Source organism: Pempheris klunzingeri, chromosome 18, assembly GCF_042242105.1.
Source record: "Pempheris klunzingeri isolate RE-2024b chromosome 18, fPemKlu1.hap1, whole genome shotgun sequence".
NCBI lineage: Eukaryota > Metazoa > Chordata > Actinopteri > Acropomatiformes > Pempheridae > Pempheris > Pempheris klunzingeri.
Genome location: NC_092029.1, coordinates 21030209 through 21048116, shown reverse-complemented (window position 1 = coordinate 21048116; position 17908 = coordinate 21030209). Strand labels below are relative to the sequence as shown.

The following is a 17908-nucleotide window of genomic DNA, read 5'->3' as shown; positions in this document are numbered from 1 at the left end:
TGATTTTTTGCTGGTTTAGTTTCACAATCATCATAATAAATGTCAATGAGTTCTCTGAAGACTGACTGATCCATGGAGCTCTAAAGCTGTTCTGGAGGCTCATAGTGGACTGACACCTTTATGCACCATCTGCACGTGATGAAAGTGAAAAAAAAAGGGCAAAAAATAAGATTGTGAAATCATTCTATATAACCAATAAATCATCGAAATGCCACGTACATTCAAAAACATACTGCCAAACATTGTTCAATGTATGACAGCACATGAAGATGTCACTGATATGGTTTCTGCAGCTCAGAGCAGTGCCGCTGTCACTGCTAGCTGCAGTGTTGACTGAAGATCCCATGATTCAGCGGCCCACAGCAGCACTTTGATGTGTCCCACAGCTGACGTGTCTCAGCAGGGCTGAGCACTGCTGCCGCTGCTGCTGCTGCTGCTTCAGCTAAGTCACGGAGGACTCCTCTTTGGCACGGCACCTCGGCAGTGTAGCGATAGTGAAGGTGAGAGCAAGGTGTTCTGACATGAGTGGATCTGATGGTCAAGAGGAAGCGGGACGCTTAACAGCCATCAAATGACCAAAGGAAGACTGGGGGGGGACGTACTCTGCTCGGAACCTGCTGGTGACGGCTGGTGATGTGTCACACTGAGGTTTCAAGAGGCCGCTTTAAGACTCAGTAACAAGGACAGAGAGCCAACATACTGTACAGTGCATCTGCCGTGGTGATTACGCTTCAGTTTGCGGCCCAAATCCAGAACACATCACTTAATTAGGCAGAGGAAGGAAAGCATGCAGACCAAAAATGCCACCAGATGTGTCAATATGATAGATTGAAGCTTAACTAGGTTCATTAACTGCACAACTTCTACCCACGGAGTGCATCTCCTTACCATCAGGCATACTGGGAACCACAATGGGGCCACAGTCTGAGAGTAACGCTGACATTTCACGGAATAGTTGTACAGCCCACACTGGCATAGCCATTATCGTGAAGGTAACAAGGTGGGAGGAAGGGAGGGCAAGCAGTCAGCTTTGGAGCTATGAGGAGGAAAAAAGCCAAACACCAGTGTGTGTTTGTCTCATGGCAGCAAGTGACTCCAGCAATGAATATCAGTGTCTGTGATAATGTAAGGATAATTACCACTGTGCTGTTGAGCTCTTCTTTCTGCACAATGCAGAAACTCACAGAGAGGCAGAGAGAGATGGAAGCATGAAAACACGATTGGAATCGGTGACTCATTTTTCTGTTTCTCACCATCCTACAATACCACCCACCCAGCAAGGCCGCCGAAGCACACACATCATGCATACATCTGCTCCACGTTTCCACAGTAAGGTTGCTCTTAATGTGCTAGCTCTGCAGAGCTGTTTCTGACACCTGCTGTGTACCATGGTATGTCTCTCATGTCACTGCTGCCTTAAAAACAAAGCTGAGTCACACACAAAACTGTGATTCTGCTCTGCAGAACTCCCTCTGCCTGCTCCATCTCTGAGCAGCAAGACGTGCAGAAGCACCGTAGGAAACCACAGCACACATAATAAAAGAGCTATTAGCACAGTGATGACTGAGCCTGCATAATGAATACACTTGCTATATGAATGTCGGATTCTCTGCTGACTGTGGTTTTCTGGAAAAATCCCTTGTTCAGCTTGTCTCCACTAACCCATTGATGAATTCTACCAAAAGTTCGGATGGTTGGGAGCTCTGCTCATGCTCTAGAAGAGGGGGCTCAGACATGACATGGACATGGACATCTCTTCAGTTTCAAAATAGGTTGCAGAACAAGTGAAGCAAACAAATAGCTGTTCTGTAGAACAGAAGGTTCGGACTTCAAATTGTTTGGGAAACTAAGAAAACGACAAGGCTTGGCTGCCGGCTGTTTGTGTCTCAATTCTAGTATTTATCATACAGATGGGTGATGGATGAAGAAAAAAAAACAAAAAAGGGTGAGGCTGACTTATTTACTAAATAAATGCCCAGCAGTGTGTGATACTAGAATGCACTTTTAACAATCTCCTGCTGTCCGGCTAATTTGTCACTGATAATTTCTCATTTGTGGCAATGATATGGAAGATCAGAGAAAAAGAAAAGCAACTTTCATGGACACTGAAATGCAAATATGAACAGAGCTGTACAGCTAGCAGAAGAAAACACTGACTGCATTGTGGTATGGTCTATTTGAATAAATAAGTAAATATAAAATAAATAATAAGTTGGTGCAACTGGCCCCAGAATTTTTACAGTAACAAGTATGTAGTGTTTATATTGTTTTCTCTGCTGTACCAAATCCTATTGTGACCCCAAAACCAACAAAAGATATGTGGCGACATGTGTCTTTATTTGGGGTGTAACTGACATAACAGTTTGGTGTTGTGTGCTGTCCACTGGTTAACAGGTTGGTGGTCGTTCAGCCTTAAAAGCGTCAGATCAGATCATGATGAAAACAGAAAATGTGACCCTCTTGGTGTGATTTGAGGACTGAACCCAGACCAAAGGCAGGAGTAAGAGTACAATCTGCTCCTAACTGTACATCAGATATGATGTCAACTCACCTGTCAGTGCTTTATTTCAATCCCAATCTCCTGCCTAGACTTCCCTCACAAAATGTGATCAGTGACCAAGTTTATCTCTCTTGATGCAACATTAGGCTCATTTTAGAAAATTACAAAATGTTTGACTCAGGTACAGCTCTGCACACACTGCTGCTGGCTGCCAGAACTAATCTTACATCAGTGCCATCGTGCTCCACTCTAACCTAGCAGCAACCCGGCACGTTAACACTCGGGATTAGGAAATAACTGAAACATCTCTCATCTGTTACGATTTTAGCCTGGAGATATGTTGCATTGAATAAGAAAAAAAAACATACAGATCAGGGGTGATACGTGAGATAGTTACAGTGTGTACAGGCTGACCCCCCCCATTAACCCCTGCAGCAATGTATGGGCCGAATTTATGGCCGCACTGCGGATTAAAGACGGCAGCAGCAGAAATAGAAAGTAGGGTCAGGTCATACTGTATGAGGATATAAAGGAATATAACACTTTAGCTTTTAGCTAGTTGCATCGACTGCCCTGTGGGTCAACCTGAAATGACAACAGCGCACGGCTCCAGAGATAACAGGTGCACAAGGTGGCATTTGATGTAGTTTCCTTTTATGAGGGAAACGCACACATGCTGCCCTGTAGAGAATACACAGTCCACACTAATGCACCACAGGTATGTGTGTGCACTTGGGACAGCAGGCTGGCCTCTGGCAAGTAATCTCAGCTAGTGGTGACCAGCTGGTGGGCATCTGTGCATGTATGTGCACGGCTATCCTTATTCATGCATACATGCATTTAAAGACAACGAAAATCCTCCAGATTGAGCACATTTTGCATTCCATCCATCTGCTGTCAGAGCCTACATGGAGGCTATTCTAACATGGCGCGCATGCGAGTAAGCACGCCTGAATTCATCTGTTAGTGTGTTTGTGTGAGGTTACAAAGTGTTTGAGTGTAGTGGAGTGTGAAAAGTCGTACCTCTGGTTTTCAGCGTATCAGGATTTTTATTTCCTCCACATTGCTTTGTGCGCCGCCAAAACAGAGGAGCTGCAGGGGCAGAGAGACACTCAATTATTCATCATCCCATTCAATAAAACATGAATATAAACTGAATGTGCTGGCTGCCGTCATTCACACTTCTTTGAGAAAATGGGTAATGCAGATTTTTCCCAGAATGCTTTGGGGTGACACCAAGGGACTGCCAGTCTCAACTTCAATTAGTACAGCTTTTCTGACCTATTATCATGGTGATAGAACATGTGATAAAATAAGAGAGAGAGAGGACGAGGCCTTGTGATAAACACAGAATTGTCCAGCTGGAATAAAGAACGTGCTGTAGGAGGACAAAACACAGAATCATGTCACCATTATGACCTAATATTTCGACCTGCAAACAACAGGTTGCTCCAAATAACAGATGAGCCGCCAGCGTTAATCAAGAGCCTGTGGGATGGCCCCACTTAACTGCTCTGAAGTGGATTCTGCTCTCTAGCAGGCACGGGGATTTAGAAATCCATTCATTTACTTCTCTCCAGGTGCGAATGATGAGAAGCTCTTAAATGTAGGGCATCACAAGCGGGCTTAGAAAAAATGTTATTAAATGGAGGCTGCATGTTTTACAGGAAAGGAAAAAAGACAATCCCGTTTAGCAGTTGTAAAACAAAAAAGTTCAGTTTCTGCATTCATTTTCCAAATTTCTTGGTCTTGGCACACAGTCAATCATTTATCTATATGTTTTCCCATGCAATATTTCACAATTTCCACACCACATTTTTGATTTTCTTATGATTTATGACTTATGATGATGATAATGAGATGGCTATGAGCATGTATGGCACAAACACGACCACCCGGGTGCACCCGTCTGATGGATTCAGTTATGTTATTGACTTGCAGGCAACAAAAGTGCGGAACTAAATCATTAAGAGTCATAGAAGAAATCCTCTTTTGATAAGAAATACCATGTGAGAAATGTGTCTTTAGGAATGGTTAAGAAGTCCATGTTGGTTTCCACGAGTTTAGCACACATTTCCAGAAAAACAGCAACAGAAAATGCTCCTTTAATGCGCATGTCCATCCACTACTGTTTCTGTTAGAAGAGAAAAACCTCACACACTGAAAAAACTTGGAATAGGAAGAATTCCAGTCAAATATTATCTGCACTTATTGGGTTTAAAAACAATTGATATGCAGACTATATACAGAACGTTTTCAAGGCATGCACACTTATAGCATTTTTATTGAAACATAAGCTACTTTATTCTAAATAAAATAAGTCCTGTCGTGGAGCAGAAGTGCTGCAGTTGCTACACCTGCAGCACACATAAGGTGTTGGGTGGTGTGAGTCACAAGAAAAACAAGATGGTGAGCTCTGGAATTGTGCTTTTTGCCCCAGAACAGAGCTGTGAAACTTCAACTCTAAATTGAATTGAAGAAAAATTTGTGTGAGTTGCTCCGGAATTGATGAAGTTACTGGGGAACTGCCAGCTGGTAGTAAATGCTGACAGGCGGATCTAGACCCCAAAGTGGAGGTACATTTCTGCATATCAGTAGTGTAAAATAAATAATATAGACTCATTTGTGTTTAAAAATGCTGCGTACATCTTATGTAAAAAATAAACAGAAGCCTATTTCATGTTTGTGGATCACAGAACGACGTGAGAACAGCATGAAAACAGCCAGTTTCATTAACAGTGGAAGCGTAGTCTTGCTGCAGGCGGTCTGCACATGTTAAATGCTCAGAGTAGTTGGCCTGTTGGGCCGACACGTTCTCAGATGCAAACAAACTCAAAATTCCAAAGCCTCTCCAGTTCACAACAGTAATTACTGTTCTGCGTTCTTCTTCCACTCGCTCATATCAATCACTCCCTTCAGTCCAGCGCTGGTGCTGAATTATTTTGGTATAATTAATACATGAAAATCATGGGCTAAGATTCTCCTTATGCAAGTAACATAGCAACTGTCTGACCAATGAGAATTTGGTCAAACATGAGCATCTTGACCAAAGGACCAACCATCCAGAGGACGTTTATCTTTGTTTGTCCGTCTCTTCTGTGGAGCAGAAGCTTCAGTGGATGTATGTACATCGTGATTTATTAGGCGCTTCTACTGCACATTTGTTTTCATCTTTTACACTACAGCCACAGTTTTTTGGGGCTGTTTCAGCTTTTTTTCTACATTTCTGGAGCTGGAAAATGAGCCTAAAAACAGGTGAATGGAAACCCAATCACAGGGCCCCAAATACACTGTGCTTGTTTGTAATGTCACAAGCCAAAAAAGATTGGGAACCACTGCTTTAATTTAAAAGCAATGTAATCACTGTATTCTATAGGCTCATGAGGCTTTATCAAATGTAAAATCTTACATATAAAGTAAGTACAGCTATCAAATGAACGTAGAGGAGTTAAAAGTACATGTTTTCTTTCAACCTCTTCGTAGCAGAAGGATAAGACTACATTATATCCACTCACAAATACAAATGTAAACCATTCTGCTTTAGTACTTTCAGCATCCTGCTGATGCTCTCACTAGGAGACTTCAGCAACTCTGCAACAGAGGAAGCTTTGTGAATCTCGTGACTGAGGAAAAAGAGTGCAGGGAACAAAAATGCAGACTAAACCATAAAGGACACACTACATGGTGACTTTTATTTACAAGATAAATACACTTACAGCAAGCTCTGTGACTGACAGCAGAATTACACAATGGGGCGATTGTGCGGCAGCAAGGCGGGGGTTAACTGCGTGGTGTGCATCCTTACTGCCCTTTATTTACAAAAGACACGCTTTCACCACTGCCAAATATGTTAGAACCCATTAGTTTTCGATCTGACTTTAAAGCTCAGCCCTGCTAATCTAATTTAATCTGTCTCTGTGGCTTTGCTGATTGCTCGAGCGTAGCGGTAATGACACTGCGAGTGCATGCAGGCTCGGGTGCTGCGATGCAACTGTTTGTTCTGCAACAGCAGACGCCCACGTGGAAAGCTGCTGCTCCGTCTACGGCTGCTGCTGGCTTGTGTATGCGGGGGGGGGGGGGGGGTTCACTGCATGATAATATCCTGTTATTGGTCGAGTCAGGCCTCAATAGACTCAAAGGTTCATTTAATCCAAGTGAGCTGATTCACAAGATCAATACACGTGAAGCAAGGCATGATGGGAAACAACCTGAAAAACATACTTTGGTTTGTGTGCAGCTTGTCATTTGGCAATGAAGCCGATCATTCTGAAGTGGAACAGTGGTTAGACTGTCACTGCAAATATTATCCGCCAACGTCACACACACACACACGCACGCACGCACGCACACACACACCCTATTTTTAATAACACTACTTTCTAATTTAGTATTAGTGTGGTAGTGCGGTGGTAGACTGTGTGAACTGCTCGAAATAAAGCACTTTATTTAGCAATAAAGTGCTAAATAAAGTGCTGACTGCTTTGGCCACTTAACAGATAACACAGGACAAAAAGAGGCAGAGTAAGAAGAAGAGACAGAGAAGAAATGAGAAAGAGAAAAAAAAAAGCAAAGATAATGAGGACAACAGGATCAGAAGGCTTCTGGTCTGACACGCTTCCTTTCCTGTTAAGTCTGTGGTGTTGTTTGTTCACACTTGTGAATGACTTGTGATGCTCTCGTCTAGAGAATTGTTCAGAAAGTACCTTTGAAAACAACTGTTAGTGTAGCGGTATGTGAGGAGATGAGTAGTAGTATTTAAATGTTCAGCCAGAAACAAAAGTGCATGTCTATTCTGGGGATCGGTGCAGATGAACTGTGTGTGTCCCAAAATACTGGAGCTGACCACAGTGTGTGAGTCAAACATGTGATTTAAGGCTTCTTTACCAACAGAAAATTGCCATTTGGCTGCTCCGCATGTCTGCGTCCACTCTGTGGTCTCCTTCCTCTCCTGTGCTCTCTCCCTGCCGCCCAACGCAGTCATGGTGACGGGCTCCCATCAGGCTTTGCTGTGAGTTTGTGGACCCCCTGGCCCTGGAGGGGGAACTGACTCTCTCTTTTCATCAGCAGCCCCCTCCAATAAAACATAATGGCACAGAGGGCTGCGGGGGAAAGTCATTCAGCCACACAAAGCTGTCACATGACCGGCCAAGGCACAACGGGCTCAGTCATTCTGCTGCTGTCGCTCGGCTACTAGGACAGATGAGTGGGCTTCTGAACTGGCCAGACACACAGCAGGACCCACAGAGAAGATGCCACTCTCAGTGTGTTGAGCTAACACTATGGGACAGTGGGCAGGAAGGCAGGAACTGCATGTGCTACACCAGGCAGCCAAAGTTCAAGCAGCAAAATCAGGCTTTCTGATGGTGTTAAAAAAAATCATTTCCCTTTATTTACCCCCTGATATAGTCACTGCCAATCCTATGTATGTCTATTAGAGCTCCTGTCAATGTCAGCCCCCTCCTGGTGGCCTGGAGAAGCTAGATCACACTGATTGCTACTCCTTCTTTCTTTTGTGACCAAAACACACTAGCTATGGCCATGTAGTGCTGCAATTTTGCCAGATATCAGCATCGAGGAACAAGTAGACTCACCACCATTGACAGGTTAAAAAAAAAGGATAAAAATGATGACAGAGATAACGTCTCTTTTAATTCATGCATTCTTCTGCCTTGTCAGAACCGATCGTTTGGTCAGATTCAGGTGTTATACTAGTAGCTACTACCGTAGCATCAAGCCAGGCAGAACACTGTACACCTGTTTTCACAGGATAAGAAATACAATTCGTGACAAGTACACTGATCTTTATGTGTCAAATTGAGCTCCTTAATAATAATAATAATAATAATAATAATTCATCAACACATAGAACATGGTTTTTCGGTCTTTCAAGGAAAACTCTAAGAATCTACTAGTCTTTTTTTGATGCTTTTCCTCCAACTTACTTCCTGCTAGAAGACAAGCGGTGGTGCAGCAGGACGCCTGGTAACCAGGCCTGCAGGAGTCACCCTCTCAGCGACAGACACACTCCCTCACTGGCTTCCCTCCTATGAACACAGCCACTCATAATCTTTGGGTGCCCTGGCCAAGTCGGAGGTAGCCCTGCTGGGTTGAACACAGGTCTCTGCCGGTGGGCAACTGCTTTCCCTCTGTGCTGCTCAGACGCGCCCTGCGTCATGCAGTTTAACGTAAAACTTAGCGTCAGCCACCCACTTCTAGTTCATTTCAGGGCTAGTCTCTAAATGGTAAGTAGGGCACTTTGCCATTTCAATAATAGCTGCATTTGCAAAGCTTACAGCTGCAGGCTACAGCCTTTACGCGGATTTAGAGCAACCTTACAGACTGTGGAGTGGTTCAGTAGTGATAATATATTCAGCTGCCTGTGATTTTTCTAAAACATTGTCATGGAGTTCACAGTAAAGATATGACATACTGGAACACCAATTAAATCCGCAATGTTTCATCCCCATTCCCATGAGCCCTGACAGATGTGATTTGATTGACATATCAGGAGTGTCAGTAGGCCGTGAGCCCTCGCTGAGAGGCTGACTGACAGACACCACCGAGGAGTGGATTAAAATGGACAATTATCCTCACAGCACATTAGGCTTCCTGTGCTCTATCTGCACGGGCTGTCTACATCTACGCTACATGAAAGAGGGATTTGCCAGGTGATTAAAGCATTACGGAGGAAGCAAAAATGAGGGTGTGTTTTCAGACTGAGAGGGGGCACTTCAGAAACACTAAAAAGCTTTATTGTGTTCACAGGAAAACAGAATTAACAACTGCTCTTATTCCCACAGTGGCTACCCTGAACAACAGAGAAACTCCTGAGTGACTGACAGCAGAAGAGGCTGATCACTACTACATTATAGTACTGATATACAGTACATCATCGATAGGTGCCTTTTCTGGAACATCAAATGAGACACAGTTTATGGATAAAGTAACCAAGCAGGAATGACTGAGTTTGACTGATCCTGTGATGATCTACCCTTCACACCACATTTTAAAATCTGCCAGAGAAATCAAGTGATCCTTTCCGTAACATTATCAGAAACTCAGAATAACAATCTGAGCCTGTCAGTGGCTAAAACAAGCACTCTTAGTGGGCCTACTTTGATCTCCTGTCTGTCTGTCCTGTTTCATGGCTGCTAAGGCGATATAATGGATTAATTTAAAAACTTTTTTACCTACTAGTCATTTCGAACACAAAATATATCACTCCTCAGCCAGAGCGGAGAAGAGGACAAACATACTGAAATACATTTTTCACACTCTGTGAAATTATAAAAATGACATTAGATTCTGGGTGATTGTATGATTCACACTCTCCAACCTTCATCCTAATATATGTGTTCAAAATTGCTTCAATCGGAATCTAATCTTTGGCTCTGGGGGCCACCTAAACTGTGACAGAGCATCCTGAAGAAGGGGCCGCTGGCGTTCCGGCATGACGTCACTGCCAGAATGAGCAATCATGTCCTTTGTCAGCATCTCGCAGCTGCATCAGCAATGCAGAAAAATGATGCTGCACAGTCAGAGAGCGGAGCGCAACAGAGGGAACACAGGCAGCAGAGTTCAGGAGACCGTGTGCTGCAGTGGAAACTGGCCATAATAGAGCCTCTCGGCGGGGAGTCTGCCACATTGTTACAATGCGAGATGAGGTGCATACTCAGGAGCTAGACACTACACGTACACAGCCATTCTTCCACTGTGCTCTGCATGGAAATGCTCGAAGCAAAGTCAGAAACAGCAAGTCCACTATGAAATTCATAGAGACCATAAAACACAGTAGCTTCTTTGCAATGCAAATTCTGTAACAGCACGATCGACGCACTGCGCGGGGAAGCTTAAGAGACAGAATAGAGCCTTAATGTCACGAGTGAGTTACGGCTCACACATGACATTAAGGCTCTATTCTGTCTAGCCACAACTGGAAAATTCATAGTAAGTTGATTATGTATGAAAACTCTCCAGACCATGAACATATGTCCATAAGTACTTTTGTTTTCACTTGTAAACTGTCTACCTGCCACCATGGTAAACATATTAATAAATAATGCAGCACAGTGAGATGAATTGTCCGCCTCACACGTCATTTCGGTTCGGAGAGCAGTGCCCACATGATTGCTACTTGTGCCTGGAAGGTGGAGAGCCTTAAGATGCTCAAATGTTCAGCGGAGAGCTGCTGTGCTTTTTAAAAGGCTATACACATCAACACCTAGTGTTCATAGTAATACCTAGCGTCACATTTTTACTCAGCATTTACCCTCTCATCAGGTGCACAGACATTAGGAGGCCTTTTAAAGATGAACAACACTATTGAGATCCTTTAACAGTTCATATTGGTTCGTGGCACAAACCTCAATGCTAACTGTTGACTGTTAAACATGATTCATTTGTGCTGTTGAGTATCAAAAGCATGGTCAGTTTGGTCATCTTTGCATATTCTATCAGATATTTCCTGATTTAAAACAAGATTTTGATCATTTTATACTATTTCAAAGGCAAAGGATTTACTTGTACAGCCACTTGTGTTTGTCCATTTAACATTTGAGAAGTCTCCTTTAATAAAAGCGTTTATAATTCTAAGATATTGTTTTGTTATCAGTACTAAAACTCAGCTGATGGATCAGCACTAATGTCACATTTCAAATGACACCCAGCCTTGAGGGATAAATAAAACTTTTTTGTTGGTTTGATTTATGGTTCAAAATGACTGGTAAGTACAAAAAGTTTTGGAGCTGGTCCAGTAGACAGCCGACAGCCACCAAAAGCTACAATGTCTGCAACAAATTCCTCTACGTCAACTAAAAGTGCTTGTTTTACCACTGACAGACTCAGATTGTTATTCTAAGTGTCTGACAGCATTATGAACAGGATCCCTACAGAGACAGAGCTGGAAGATCCACTTTGTTTAACAAGGAACAGCAGTTATGTTGCTTTTTTAAAGCCACCAGACCCCATTGACAAAAACAGTTATTTTACTTTGCAGAACAACAGCAGTTGCAGGTCTTCCACTGCCTCGACTGGTTACTTATCCTTTAGCCAGAAACCTACTGACAAAAAAAAAAAAAAGCAGGTATGAAGAAGGATAGAAGGAAGCAACACCGGCTATGTTTTTCAACTGAGAGAGACTGAGATCAGTAATACATCTGAAAACCTACAAACTGTGGCTGCACCGCATGCTGGTCTATTGAAGCTGCTGTCAGTGGGCGTTTAAGAGCGTTACTGTTGAACATCAATGTAAAGTGGGTCGAGAAGGAAACTTGTGCTCTTTGATTGTATGGCGCTGATGTTTTTCTGTCATCAGACTCCACTGCCTGCACTGTGCACTGTGTCAGCACGAAAGAACAGAAATACATCAAACTGTCTTTGCCCTGCTATTTGTCAAAAGGCTTGTCTTTCTTTTCTTACACACCTGTGTTTTTTAGTGTTACTCCCATCTGCTGCGAAAGAGCTGTCTTCAGTCCATTCCCACAGAGTAGGAAACTCCCAGGTAGGTAGGTAGGCATCTCCATCACAGCGAACATTATCGAGTATTTAAAATTGTTGATTGACAACAATTTATTTATCAAGAAAAAGATGTAAACACTCTCTGGCTTCATCTGAGGACCTGCTTTTCTTGCTGTATAATAATAATAGTATAATAATACTGTAAATTTAACATCTGTGGACTTTTATTCAGACAAAGCAAAAGAATCTGAAGACGTCATTGTGGGCTGGGAGTTAAACTATTTCTGGGATTTCATAGACTAAATGATTGATGATTAATCAAAAGAATAATTAGAGAGAGATTCATTAGAATACTGACTAGAATACTTGGACAGTTGACAGCATTGTGTTCTAAAACATGAAAAACACTCATTGATGAAGGTGCTGTGCTAATTAGTTCAACTGGACAAATACTTCCACACCCTGACAAAGTCCTAGAAAGGAGTCCAGGAGTTCCCTCAGCTGCTCCACATTCAACCTGCACGTCATGCCCTGAATCTCTCAATCTGGTGCGAGCAGCTCAGACACCCGCATGAGGAGGAAACCTGTTATAGGAACCTACAATTGCCATTCCACGGCTTCGGCAGCAGTGTAAACTTTTGGTTTGGGTGGTGGCTGGCAGAATTAAATGATTTTGGCTTGATTTATTCAGCGGTAAGGTTTTAAATATAGACTGAGGCACTCTAGTGCACCATTGAACTTCTGAATAAAGGCTAAATGGACTTGAGAGCTAAATGGAATTGGAGAGATTAAGAAAAAAAAAAGAGGAAGATTAAAATGGAAAACACGGAGCAGGATATGAGAGACAGCCATGCTTGCCGGAGCTCTCATGCCTCGCCTGCGCTCCAGATGTAAATGAGCAACTGTGATTCTTTTCAGGGGAAATGAAGCCACACTTGACGACCAGAAACTGACTCTGCACATGTGGAGCCGACGCACACGTAAGCAAACACAAAGACGAGCGGTGGCAGGTGGAAGTGGCGGGCTGATAGGGGATTGTACGTAATGCTATCTGCGCAATAGGATCTGTGTTTCCCCCGAGCTCGTCGAAGCAAGACAAACAACTCCTGCTAATAGAATTCCTTTGAAGAAACACCCCTAAGACGGACATCTCCAGGAGCCCCGTTTTGACCAGCTTTCACGCGAGCACATTGCTTTTGCACGTCATGATCTCACTGCAGCAGCGATACAGATGCATGTGCCTGGCTTGCAAACATTCTTATTTTTTAATGAAGTGGATAGATTGCGTGAAAAGCACAACAGTGAAAGCACTGGGTTTTTGCTGAGCAGAGTGAAAAGAAAACTAGCAGCTGATGCAGGCGTGACTGCGAGCATTTAGAGGCGATCATGTGATCTGTAGCTCTGCTCTCACATCGTAGCCCCCATTCTTCCATAGTGCAACATTTACTCATCTGTAACAATAACTCCGTTTGAGCCTGCGAGTACGTCACGACTCACCACCAACTGCTGGGGAGAAAGGGCACGCAGAGAAAGAGAGAAAAGAGACACATCTCATCCCCCACTGGAAGTGTGACACAAAGGACAGCATTGTTTTGGTGTCTTTCTGACCTCTGAGGTTGTGGCGTGACGCCGTACACGGAGGAGCGGCTGACTGTACTGCACCCCCACGGGCCCAAATGCAAGAGCCACGGCCTTCTGAGACACTGCACGCTCAGTGTGAGGACATCAACTCCTGGACTGGGCTCTCCCCCGCAGAGGAGAGCGCCTTGGCTTCTTCAACGTCAGCTAATGAGACAGGGTGGGGCCGACATTTAATCGTTCATGTGAAAAGACTCAATCGTACTGGGTTTGATTTGGCTTGGCTTAACTGAAACTGGCAAACTCATGCAAACCACATGTATAATTCTAAGAAGGCTGTAAATGCTACAGGGCATCTACTCTACCCAGGAGGAGATGCACATAATTTACCTCTGTACGTACAGGGACTTACCACAAACCACTTCTTTCTAGCTTCTTGTGCTGAGTTCAGCAGGTGCTGAGAAATGAGTACTGACGGCAGTCACATCCCCTCTTGACTCTAATACTTTGTAACCACACAGTCCTGAATAGCGCAAAAACGACTAGTTGATTAAAGAGATGCAACTAACAATTACTTTTAATTTTTCTCGATAAATAAATGGGCTTTAAAATTCCTGAAAGTATTCATCATTTCTCAGTACCTAAAAGGACATTCTCTCAAGTTTTGTCTTAACAACAGTGTAAACCCCCAGCTACTCCTTTTTGAGTAGCCAGAACCAGTACAATTGTCATTTTGGCATGAAAATAAATTCAGTGATTAATTGTTTTAAGAAATTGTCACCTAATTGTGTAATTTCTAATTGATTAGTAAATCAAAAGAAAGTGAACTGACAACATTTCTACCATTTGATGAAGGAGACTAAGTGGACCTTTGCCCTTTGGGGATTTGGGGCTGCTTTTTGAACAAAAAGATTTAGAGATTTTAGAGACTTAATTATTAATCTAAAATATATAAATGTATTAACTGACGAAGAAACTAATTATTACTTGCAGAATCAGCCACGAATTCCTAGATGATCCACTTCAAACTGCTGTGTGTCCCTTTGAAGTCAAATACCAAACGGAGGTAAAATGCTCCCAGAATGCCTGTTTCATGTTGGGAAAGGGGTAATTAGTAAGTAACAGAGATCGGAGGTTACATAGAGGTGGCTCAGTGACAGTAACCATAGTGGCATCAGGAATGATGTGGGCACTATGAGCACGCTTCACACCTGCGCTTCCCTGTGGCTACAGTATATGACCCTTTCTCTGTATACAGTGGTGCTGTACACTACACCACACCAGCATGAATCAAAGCTCCATGAAAGGGATGAATGGGGTCAAAGTGAGTGTAAATTCGAGGAGCAGGTGTTGTCCGGGATGTAGTCAAAAGTGGGTCGATATCAAGGCCACGATACAATGAACAAATCACTTCAATAGCAAACACGTGGACGAAGGCTGCAAAGTCAGATCCAAATCAGTTATCAGGATCTGACAAAAATATCCATAACAGTTTGCACCTGGCTTCAGGTAGAGCACAATAACAGTGATAGGCGTGTGCCAGATTGTTATGTACTCTGGCAAATGCAGTGGGAAGAGTGCAGAGGAAAATCTGGAAAAACTGGAGGTGCAGGAAGCTGAACGTTTGAATCATGCAGGCACATGCAGGGCCGTGGGACTTCATCAGAATCTCTCTCTCGCAACTTCTTAACCTCTTGTAAAATACTGTGACACGATGCCTATATTATACAGCTAAATATATGAAAATAAAATCACTCCCATGTCCACACTGAGGCCACAACCACAGAAGAGGACAGTCTAATTTTGAGGGTTCACAAGCCAAATGATTGGGAGTCACTGTGTTGACTCTGGGCGGGCGCCCCAGAGCTCCAGGGGCCCCCGGAACTCCAACCATACCACTGTGTGTCCAATAGCCTGTGGTGATTTCATTGAAAAATGGTATGAGAATATGCACCCTTCAAGTACAATATCATTCCACAACCAAAAGATATTGAGTTTACTGACAAAGAGGAATACAGAACATATTCACAAGAAGCTGGAATCAGATAAATGATTCAAACTGAGTAATTGACTAGTTGGCAACTACAAGTTGATTTACAGTTAATAGTTGACATCTAATCGATCAGCCCGTTGTCAGATCATTAAATAATGTAGTAATGGAAACAAATGCCATAAATCCACAACATTAAAAACCAGATTGCAGACTGAAGTTTGTCAGAAGTTTATTATTAGGACTATTTCCTCAAAATTACAAGAACAACCTGCACATGCTCACACATCCTCAGTAATACTGCATTTCCTGTGGACTGTCCGAACTTTTTTCTATGCGATAGCCTCCCTGATCAAGTATCCACCTGTCAGTCAGCGACGGGGTGAACGGCGATTAGGAACACCGTGCTTTGGCAGCGTTTCACCACAGCATGAAAAGGATGAGAAGCTGTTTAAAGCTGTCTGTCTAACTGGGCCTACACGCTAAACACAGGGTACCTCATCCCGCTGTACAGCACGGAGAACGAAAGGGGAGCGGCTCTTTACTCACAACTCATCACGACAAGAGCAGTTTTTCTCGGCAAAAAGCATCAAGTCAGGCGGAGGCATCTGCAATACAGAACTTCACTGCAAAAACACCAGATTTAACACAAGCATGGCAGTAAAGATTTTTTCAGTCATATCTGAAATGTTCCAATTGGGTGGGAATAGTGCCATAAACGTCCAGCATACACCAACTGGTTAGGATTTGTAACATTCAGATGTTCAGAACTCAAGAATGCAATCTGCACTCACGTCTATACAAAATGATATAAGCATACAGGCTCCTGTGCTTGGTTTCCAGCTTCTCAACAGACATTAGCCTGGTAGCCTGGGGCCAGATCTCCATCCTCAAAGCTTTACAGTACGCTGTGCGTCCATACACTGCACTTACAGCACCTGAACTCAGCAGGCCAGAACATCACATGGTTGTAAAACAAGCAGCTTTGTCTTCGCGGTGCAGAAATGTTACACTTAGTGGAGTAAGCGAGCTGCCTGCCAGCTGCTGGCACTGCTCAAAACCCAAGGAAGCTGGTTTTCTGAAAATAGGGATAAAAGTACTTCCGCAAGCAAAAGAAAGACGGGGAAATTACAACTCCGCACCACACCGTATCACTTCCAGTCTGTGCGGCTTTCCCCTTGAGAGCCACCTAAAACGAGTGGCCTTCCTTGCTGTCTGTGGCATGTTGTAAATCGAGGCTGCTTCATTAAGACGTAACACTTTTTAAAAGGGAAAAATGTTGATGTGAGAGACAAAGTGTTGGGAGCAGAATGACAGTGGTCAATAATTTAATCAATTACACTAATTTAGCAAACACAATGTGCGGAACAAACGGCTGCGGCCGAGACCTGGCCAGGTTTAATGGGTGGAAGGAACGGACGAGGGGATGCCCATCATTGTTTCAGAAGGTGACAGAGGTGATGGGAGCAATTAACCCCAATTACAAAAGGAAAGGGAGGGAGGGAGAGAGAGAGAGAGAGAGGTCCCTCACACCAGGAGGAAATGAGCACGCTGCAATATATCTGACTTGTTGAGAAGAATACAAAGTGGGGATACAAGAGTTAAACACTGTGCCCCCCCCCCCACACACACACACTCCCCACAACAGCTGCTCATGTGGGAGGATGCAGCCTGGTCCTCAAAGTTAACTGAGCGCTCCCTTTCCCTATTGCATGAATAGGAGCCTAAATGCACCGCAGGTAACGGACACACTAAATCATGGAGGGTGGTGTCCTTCACCTGACTCCACCGAGCATCCACAGAGGGTGCTGATGTTGAAGGAGGAGGGGTGGAGGGGTGGGGGGGGCATGGTAAACAAGTAAGCAGAGAAGCTAAACCCAATGCGTCAGGATGCTCTGAGGGCTGAGTGCCTCGTGCGTGACATAAACAGCACATTCCTTCGTTTTTGCCATTGACCTTTTTTTTTTTTTTTCGACAGCCCCCGTGTTTAATTAGCTTCGGCTGCCTCCAGCCCAGCGCCAGACTACACGTATGCTGCTGTGTACGTTTGACTGGACAGACTGAGGTTTAAAGGCAGCCGACGCCTCAGCTCAGACGGGCTCTGTGGAACAGAGCAGCAGAGAGGTGCAGCTAGCTAGCGGGCTAAGTGAAGGCGTCACGTCCAATGAACGTCCATAAAAAAAAAAAAATACCACTAAAAATAAAACCTGGAAAAATCAAAGTAATTCATTCGGCCTCGGAGATGCAAGCGAGCAAAAACTGATGGCTACAAATGGAAAACAGTTTTCTTACCACTTCAGACGCGTCTATTAATCCGCAGCACTATATTCCATCACCGTTGTGACGGACTGGGTTGACAGTGGCACAGCCTGCGCTGCCGCGGC

At 43.7% G+C, this 17908-nt stretch overlaps 1 protein-coding gene across 1 annotated transcript in view; it reads right to left on the bottom strand.

Annotated features, from left to right (window-relative positions):
* Positions 1-17908, bottom strand: part of fynb (FYN proto-oncogene, Src family tyrosine kinase b) — a 64101-nt gene extending 46193 nt beyond the window's left edge. Inside the window, exons 1-2 of the mRNA XM_070848768.1 lie at positions 17817-17908; positions 3524-3592 (exon numbers count right to left, since the gene is read on the bottom strand). The gene's annotated coding sequence lies outside the window, so the exon portion shown is untranslated. The remainder of the gene's footprint in view (positions 1-3523; positions 3593-17816) is intronic.